The following is a 9551-nucleotide window of genomic DNA, read 5'->3' on the forward strand; positions in this document are numbered from 1 at the left end:
TGAGCACCCAATTGAGTAACGGAGTCCACTTCATGCTTTCCTCCTCTAGTAGCCTTGCGAGGTCTACTATATTGTGAGTTATGGACCGCCATTTCCTCAATTTTGTTCCAAGTTTGATTGTCATCAACTTCGGTGAACATTCCATTTGATCCCATGTTGAGAATGTTCCTTGAATCTTCATATAGACCGTTCCAAAATTGTTGTACCAAGAACCACTCGCTAAGTCCATGGTGAGGACATGAGCGACAAATTCCTTTGAACCGCTCCCAAGCTTCATACAAAGATTTTTCATCCCTTTGCTTAAAACCCATAATTTGAGCTCTTAGCATGTTAGTCTTTTTCGGTGGGTAGAATTTTTTGTAGAAAGCTAGAGGCAACTTTTTCCAAGAATCAATTCCGAGAGTGGCCTTATCAAGGCCCTTCAACCATTGTTTCGCGGTGCCAATTAGAGAAAAAGGAAATAAGACCCATCGAATTTGGTCTTGATTTACACCGGTTTGAGAAATCGCATCACAATAGTCACAAAAGGTCTCCATATGAGAGTGAGGGTCTTCACTAGGCATCCCTCCAAATTGGCTCCTTTCGACTAATTGGATAATTGCGGATTTGGCAATGAAATTTCCGGTTAGATGTTGTGGTGTGGGAGTACCATTGGGTAGGTTCTCCTCGGTGGGTACGGAATGAGATGAAAACTTAGGCATTGTGGGTTGATTTTGTGTTGTATTTTGTGTTGGGTTCTTCTCACCTTCTCTTGCAAAACGGTTGATGAACTCAATATTTGGTTGAATATCTACAACCTCACTAATACCTCTCAAATTTTTCCTAGCAAGTCTTCTATTGGTTGTCAAAGTTCTTTCAATTTCACGATCAAAAGGTAACAAATCACCTTGTGACCTTCTAGACATGCAAAATCTCAAACAACTCGAAAACAATTAGAACAAACCTTGAGGAGTTTTACTTCCTCAAGGCAAAGAAAGAAATAACTAATAACAATATAAGAAAATCTAAATCAAGATAACACCGTCCCCGGCAACGGCGCCATTTTTGGTCGGACCTACTAAATCTTTTCGGTAACTTGTCGTTAGGAGCACCTAGACCAAAACACAATTTATAGCTTCACAAACAACTCTACAATTAGTAAAGAGGCAAGTAAAGGTCGGATCCCAAGGGACGGGGATTGAAATGAGATTTCTATTGAGACTAGTGGTGTCTTAGGGGTGTCATAATTTGGGTTGATGTAAAAGGTCACTAAACTAAATAGCAATGAGAGTAAATAAGCAAGATGAATTGAAAGGGTTGTAAACAATTGATAAAAAGCACTAGGGTGTCATGGGGTCATAGGGGATTCATGGGAATTGATCATACAAACATGTTCTCAAATTATAAGCAAGCAATTATTGTTGTGATGGATTGAGTTGGGTTATATCTTACAATCCTAGGAAAGTTTGGGTCCCGGAGCCGAATCGATTAGATTGTACAACACCTACAAGTCGACTTAGTCTTCCCTACTCAACAACATGCATGGTCTAATGAGACTCGAGTTGGTTTATATCTTACAAGTCTCATTGAAAAGGTAGGTGATGGGTAAAAAATGCAAGGATTCATAGGCTCGCATTTCATCAAACATAACATGTGCATGAGTTGAGATCAAAACAAGCAAGCAAATAAACCATGAAAGCATATTAATTTAAGCATGAATCATTCCCCATGTTGGTTTCCCCTAATTACCCATTAACCCTAGCTATGGAACTACTCACTCATTATCCTGTTGAACATGCTAGCAAGGTTGTCAATCATACCAACAAAGTCAATCTCCCAATAATAACCCAAATAATCTTCAATTACCCAAAATAAAGGACGGACAAAAGAGAGATTAAGGAAATAAAACTTGTATTAAAACTTGATTAATTGTTGATTACAAAACTAAAGAGAGATTTGATTGATATTAACTACTCTAAGAATTGATAAGAAGAACATCCTCTTCCAATTAAACTAATGGGGTATTTATAGTGGAAATTAGGTGGATGCATGAGGGTTAACTAAGGGCTTAAATGATGATTAAGTCCCTACTTAAGGAAACCCCGGTATTTTCTGAAGGAAGGGCATCTTTCTTGAAGCTTGAAGAAACGAATTTGCGCTGTCTTGGAATCCGTGCGTCTTAGGCACGGGACGGCCGGATTCCTGTGTCTCTGCCCGGGCGTCTTTGGGAGAAGACGGGCGTCTTCTGGATGCTGCTGCCCGGGCGTCTTTGATGGAAGACGCACGGATTGTGGTCCTTGGGATGGGCGTCTTCAGGGGAAGACGGGCGGATTGTCATGCAGCATACTTTCTTCTTCTTTTCTTCATAAAATCCTTGGGGATTTCCTTAGGATGCAAAGATCTTTTCTCATCATTGCCCAACTACTATAATATGTACAAAGGCCTTCTAATCTTGTCTCTCCTTGATGCTTGGTCATTGGATTCAATCAATTTAGTTTCATTTTGCCATGAAAATACAAGGTTTGCACTCCTTTCCTACCAAGGACACAAAACCTCAAAGAATATGCAAAACAAAGAACTAAAGACAATAAATGACCCAAATATGCACTAAAAGCATGGGAACAAGGCTAGTTCGGGGACTAAATATGCGCTAATTATGGTCACATCAAAACTCAAAGATCCGGGAAGCTTCTCAATACCGTGTACCATTGGCGACACCACGATCAACAAAGCCTTATGTGATCTAGGGGCTAGTGTGAGTGTTATGCCGTACTCGGTAAGTAAAACGTTGGGGATGGGAGAGCTTAAATGCACCAATATCACAATCCAAATGGCCGATAGATCGACGAAAACACCATTAGGGATATGGGAAGATGTTCCCGTAAGAATTGGGAAATTTTTCATCCCGGTGGACTTTGTCATTGTTGACATGGAAGAAGACTCCAACATTCCAATCATTCTAGGAAGACCTTTCTTACACACCGCGGGTGCGGTGATTGATGTGAACCATGGAGAGCTCACTCTAGAAGTGGGAGATGAGAGCATAACTTTCAATCTTGACAAGACAATGAGAGCTCCCCGTTTGCATGAACCATGTTTAATGGTTGATCATTATAGCCGGAAGGATGATAGGAAGAAGTCGGAATTCCAATGGAAGAAGAAAATTGAAGATGCTCCATTCAAAGAGCAAGTGAATTGTAACAAAGAGAGCTTGAAAAGCTCACCAAAGTCAAGCAATGAAGAGGATGGCCTCATTGGCCAAGACAAGAAAATGGGAGAGTTGTCTCCATCAACTCGAGAGATCTTTAGTGATCAAGTAGATGAAGTTTGTAGTCTTTGGGACGATGAGTTTTAAGGGATTTTTAATCCTTATATTGGTAATGCTATCGATCAAGACCGACAATAAGGGCAAAGGTCTACTGAATATCTTTATCATGATAATGAACAAGCTTTTGATTACTTCTTCAAGGTGTTGAGCAACATCAACAACACCTTGGACATGCCCCCATGACATCTCACTAAGGATGAGAGTTTGGTGGAGTCCTCCCTAAACCACCATTTGTAAATATTTCTAACTCCCTAACTCGCATTTTAATTCTTACATTGCATTTTTGTCATTTTTGGATTTTTATGCTTTGATCAAGATAATTATCATTTTTGAGAGAAGTGAGGGAGGGACTAATAATTCAATTGATGTGTAGTGCCTTAGCTTAGTGTGGGGATAGCAATTGCCTAGGCTATTCATGCCTTAGTAGTGCCCCCACAATGAAGAACACGAGATTTGAAGAATGGAAAATGACACGGGATATGCAAGTACACGGATGGAACTGAATCCGGGTAAAAGGGGCAGAATCCGAGCGTCTTCATGAGAATCCGCCCGTCTTCAGGCAATCCGGGCATCTTTGTCAGAATCCGCCCGTCCATCTAAGCTAAGAATTTAAAATTTTGGGACTGTTGATAAATCTGAGCATCCTGCAAGAGAATCCGCCCGTCTTCAGAAAAGACGCCCGTCCTGAAAGAAAAGACGCCCGTCTTTTTGGCTGGAAAAAACAAGAAAAATCACTGGAAGAGAATTCGCCCGTCTTCAGCAGAAGACGCCCGTCCCGCAGTTGAACAATCCGAACGTCTTTACTGAAAGACGCCCGTCTTTAGGCGAGAATTCTCAAACCAAAACAAGCAGAATCCGAGCGTCCCGAAGGAAAGACGCCCGTCTTCCCCTGCTATTTCAAATTTTTCGGGTATTTTAAATACCCCATCCCCCATTCATTTCTTCATTCCTTCATTCAAAACACTACCCATAAACCCCAAAACTCAAAACCCTCATCATCCATCACCAAAACAAGATTTCCTCAACCACATTCATCAAAATCAAATCAAAACATCTTTATAACAACAATTAATCACTCCTCTTTCAACAAAAATCAAACCAAGCACCAAAATATTCAACCTTTGAGTCGATTTTTGAAATTATAAAGGCAAAGCCTTTCACCTTAAAATCGATTTGGGTATACTTGGAAATTGAAGATTTTCACTCTTTTCTTGGTTCAATCATCAATGGCAAGGACAAAAGGAGCAACAAAGGCACTTAAGCAAAGGCACCTAAGGCAAAGGCACTATCAACAAGACAAAAGAGTCTTCAAGCAAAGAAAGCTTCATTGGCTATGGTGGTAGCTAGCTCAAACTTGGAAGTGCAACAACAACAACCTCCCTTGGAAGCAATAACATCAAAAACTCCGGAAATTGCTCAACTTTCGAACTATCCGGAGGTAATTTTCATTTCTAACTCCCATAGGGAAACATTTGCCAAGTATGCTAGAAAATCCTTTATATCCACCAAATTTATTTGTGAAGATGCCTTGAATAAGTTGGGTGTCCTTGAGAAAACTAAACCTTCTTTGAAGCCATGGGGTTGGGAAAATTGTTTGCTGCAAAAGAATTGACATACCCCTCCCTTACCTTAGAATTCTTGAGTTCTTTGAAAGTTACAAAGGTACAGACTAGAGAAAACATCGAGTTCCGCCTAGCTAATGTGAGTAGGCGCATCACCTTTGATGAATTGGGTAAAGCATTGGGTCTTAGTGATTCACCTAGTTATTTCAAGAATCCCGGAAAGTATGACCCCGCTCCTCTTTGGGAGGCGATTTCCGGAAGGAAATTTGAGAACTATCATGCTAATCGCGCTCTATTAGTCCACCATCCGGGCATTAGCGTGTGGCATAAGGTCATCGGGAATACCATCATTGAAAGAAAAGACACCAACCACTTTACCAAGCTCGATTGTGTTCTTCTTGAGTCGGCCTTAAATATTGGAAGGGAATTCACCAAGCCTTACAATTCTCTAAGGCTTTTGGTGGAAAGATGGCTAAATGTTGATTGTGGGAAGCAAGGCACCACCGTTATTGTAAATGGAGGTCTAGTCACTCTTTTGGCTAAGTACTTTGATCCGAATTTCAACAAGGATAGCAAGTATGTAGCGAAAAAGGGGGGTCATCTCATTGATATGGATGTTATGATTAACAAGTACAAGTGGGTCACTCATAACCCTCTTGACACCAAGTATGGGTGGCTCACCAATGAGGCTAGATATTTTACTTTGCCTTCTAAGATTTGTCGTTTGAGTGTCCATCGGACCAACTACCTCCTTCCCCTCTCAAAAGACGCCGAATACATTATCCGACAACAAAGGGATGAAATTGAAATGCCCTCCTCTTCCATTGTCACACCACCCTATCCTTTCAAGTACCAAGAGTTCAAACCCGAAGGTGTTGAAGCAAGCAAAGATTATTTGACTCTACTTATGCAAGAGATGCACAAGCAAGCTTTTAAGGATCGGGAAGATGCTTACTTAGCCCAATATCCACCCCTCCTTCATTTAGCTAGGCAAGGACTACTTGATCCTTCTTGTACTTTGCCTAGTTGGACGGATAGGGAAGTCTTCTTTTTGAGTGCATCTAGGGGTGAGATTCCGGGTGACGATGTGGTTGTCGGTGATGAGGTTGTTGATAGCATTGAGGAAGAGGCTAGTGAAGAAGAAGAAGAGGATGATGAAGGAAGCAAGCAAGAAAGTGAAGAGGGAAGTGGTGATGAGTCCACTTCTATTGAGGAAAATAATGATAATGATGATATGGTGGAAGACTAGCAAGCTTTGGAGGCTCCTACCCTCTTGAGGTTTGCTTACTTCTTTCTTTGTTTTATTTACTTTATCTTGATCATGGTTGGAGTAGTCCTAGCAACATTGAGGACTAACACCTCGGCCCCATTGAGGTGTTCTTATTTCATTGTTCACACTTTTGAAAATCCAAAATGACAAATTTAGTTTCATGCATTGCATCTTGTGTGCATGAACTACCCCAACTTTAGGACATTAGAAATAATGTCTAACTCGGTTTGGGGAAGTACATGCATACGCAACGGGAGGTAATCTAAATTACGCTCTCTGCCATAAACAAAAACTCATGCATCATGTAGTGTAGATTAGTGTAGCTTGCATTTAGAGCAGAATTCATGCATCATGCTTGCATGATTTCCCATCATTTTGGCCATTGAGGACAATGCCCATATTAGTGTGGGGATGGAGAATTCTAACTTAAATTTTATTCAAAAATCCAAAAAAATCAAAAAATTTGAAAAACCATACAAATTTGAAAAAGATTGAAAAACCAAAAACAAGTTCATTTCCTTTGTAGTGTAGTCATGTATATATTGTTGTATATATTGTGTTTGTTTATTCTTGTTCACATTGATCGACTACGCCACATCCGAGACATGAGGATATTGAAGACCGCATGGTATGATCTTTCCAATCTTCTTTTTCCTCTTTATGTTAATGACTATGTGGCTTTATTTTGATTGATGCGATATAACAATGTGAACTTAGGACTTGCATTTAGTTTATATGGCATATTAGTTGGTAGAATCATTTACATTAGGATGTTTATATGCTAGTTGTATCATGGCATGTAGTTTGCATGTTAGAAAAATTTTGTGAAACCGTCTACTTGGTAAGCTTGACAAGTGTACATAGGCCCTAGTAGATGCTTTTTCTTCTTAAAACTTTGCTTGTTAGAATACTTGTAAATTACCCTAGGATGTGTCATGCTAGTATCCTTTGACCCATGGATTAAGGCCTAGTCAAGAGTACCTTGTGGTGTGATAACTCCTTGGCTACCGCTTATTCCAAGGTGACCCTTGAAACCATGCATACATCCATCATCCATGTTCTACCACATTTTTGTCATCAAAGGGAATGGGCACAAAAAGAAATCAATTTGAGTTCAATGAAATGAAAAGTGAAAGAAAGTTTACAAAAAAAAATGCATCAAATGAAAAGAGGAGCAAAAATAGAACTCCTAAAGCTTCAAATATAAGCCACCCTCACTACATATGGGGCGACTTTTAAAATGTTCAAAGAGAAATGCAAAGAAAAGTTGAAAGTTGTCAAGTATTGTAATGCCAAAAATCAAAAAGAAATGGCAAGGAAGTGTACTCAAATGTCAAATGCCACAAGAAATTGGGGGGAAAAACAAAAACAAAAGCAAACTCCCAAAGTGAAACTCAAATATCTATTGATCCCTTTATCCATCGTATCCATTTTTGTGCATGGTAGAGAGGGGACGACCCTTCTTCTTGTCTAGGCAAGAGGGGGAATTCCGCGATCCTCCAGTGTTTCTAACACCATAGGGAGTCTATTCTTGACAAAAGCATTTAACGATTGAGGACAAAGGTACCCTAGCTTGACAGAATTTGGAGGTGATTTATTTGTATCCTTCTAGGCTTAGTAGTTTGAATAAATTGCATCGATGAAGGAGTGTGTACCCTTGAATTGCTTCCCTTGTAGATAATTTCCGCCACTTAGATGAGGAAAGTAGCTATTCTTTTGTAGATGCATCCATTATTTGATTTTGTGTGCTTAATGTTTGGATGTGTCCCTTGCCTTGCAAGAAGGCATCCTACCTCATGGTTGTCTTGTTGTGAGTTGAAGAGGCGGAGTGAGACCCGCTAATTATCTCATATCGGCTATGTTATTAGGTTAGTTTAAATAATGGTCCTAGTCTTTGTCACCTCTTTACTCGGGTCGAGCAAAGGTTCGGTTTGGGGATATTTGATGTGACCATAATTAGAGCATATTTAGTACCCGAATTAGCCTTGTTCCCATGCTTTTTAGTTCATATTTGGGTCATTTATTGTCTTTAGTTCTTTGTTTTGCATATTCTTTGAGGTTTTGATCCCTTGGTAGGAAAGGAGTGCAAACCTTGCATTTTCATGGCAAAATGAGGCTAAGTTGATTGAATTCAATGACCAAGCATCAAGGAGAGACAAGATTAGAAGGCCTTTGTACATACTATAGTAGATGGGCAATGATGAGAAAAGATCATTGCATCCCCGAGGAAATCCCCAAGGATTTTATGAAGAAAAAGGAAGAAAAGAAGAATAAACAAGACTGCCCAGCAATCCGTGCGTCTTCCCCAGAAGACGCCCGTCTCCACCACCACAATACGTGCGTCTTCACCCCAAGACGCCCGGGCAAAGACTCCAGAAGACGCCCGTCTTCACCCCAAGACGCCCGGGCAGAAACCACCAAATCCGCCCGTCCCGTGCTAAAGACGCCCGGATTCCCAGGCAGACCCATTTCGTCTTCTTCAAGCTTCAAGGAAGGATGCACATCTTTTTCTAGAGACCGGGGTCTTTCCAAAAAGACCGGCGTTTCCTCAACAAGGGACTTAATCGTCATTTAAACCCTTAGTTAACCCTAATTCATCCACCTAATCCCCACTATAAATACCCCATCAGTCTAATTAGAAGAGCATGTTCTTCTTAGCAATCTTTAGTGTAGTTAATATCAATCAAATGTCTCTTTAATCTTGTAATCAACAATTAATCAAGTCTTAATACAAGTTTTATTTCCTTAATCTCTCTCTTGTTCATCCTTTATTTTGGGTAATTGAAGATTATTTGGGTTATTATTGGGAGATTGACAACCTCTCAATCAAGCATCAAATACTTCTTTTATTCTTTGCTTTATTATTGGAATCATTAGTAGGTATAATTCTCTTAATCCCTCTTTAATTATTGTTAATCACTTTCAATTATTCATCATGTTTCACTTTGGTTGTATGATTGACAACCTTGCTAGCATGTTCAACATGATAATAAGTGAGTAGTTACCTTAGCTAGGGTTAATGGGTAATTAGGGGAAACCAACATGGGGAATGATTCATGCTTAAATTAATATGCTTTCATACTTTATTTGCTTGCTTGTTGTGATCTCAACTCATGCACATGTTATGTTTGATGAAATGTGAGCCTATGAATCCTTGCATTTTTTACCCATCACCTATCTTTTCAATGAAACTTGTAAGACATAAACCAACTCGAGTCTCATTAGCCCATGCATGTTGTTGAGTAGGGAAGACTAAGTCGACTTGTAGGTGTTGTACAATCTAATCGATTCGGCTCCGGGACCCAAACTTTCCTAGGATTATAAGATATAAACCAACTCGATCCATCACAACAATAATTGCTTGCTTATAACTTGAGAATATGTTTGTATGATCAATTCCCATGAATCCCCT

At 39.8% G+C, this 9551-nt stretch overlaps 1 non-coding gene across 1 annotated transcript; it reads left to right on the plus strand.

Moving 5' to 3' along the window:
• Positions 1–222: 222 nt before the first annotated feature.
• Positions 223–329, plus strand: LOC141644737 (small nucleolar RNA R71). Its single transcript, XR_012544346.1, has one exon. It is a non-coding gene; the product is annotated as a small nucleolar RNA R71 (small nucleolar RNA).
• The last annotated feature ends 9222 nt before the right edge of the window (positions 330–9551 follow it).

The sequence above is a fragment of the Silene latifolia genome, chromosome 2 (assembly GCF_048544455.1).
Source record: "Silene latifolia isolate original U9 population chromosome 2, ASM4854445v1, whole genome shotgun sequence".
Classification (NCBI taxonomy): domain Eukaryota; kingdom Viridiplantae; phylum Streptophyta; class Magnoliopsida; order Caryophyllales; family Caryophyllaceae; genus Silene; species Silene latifolia.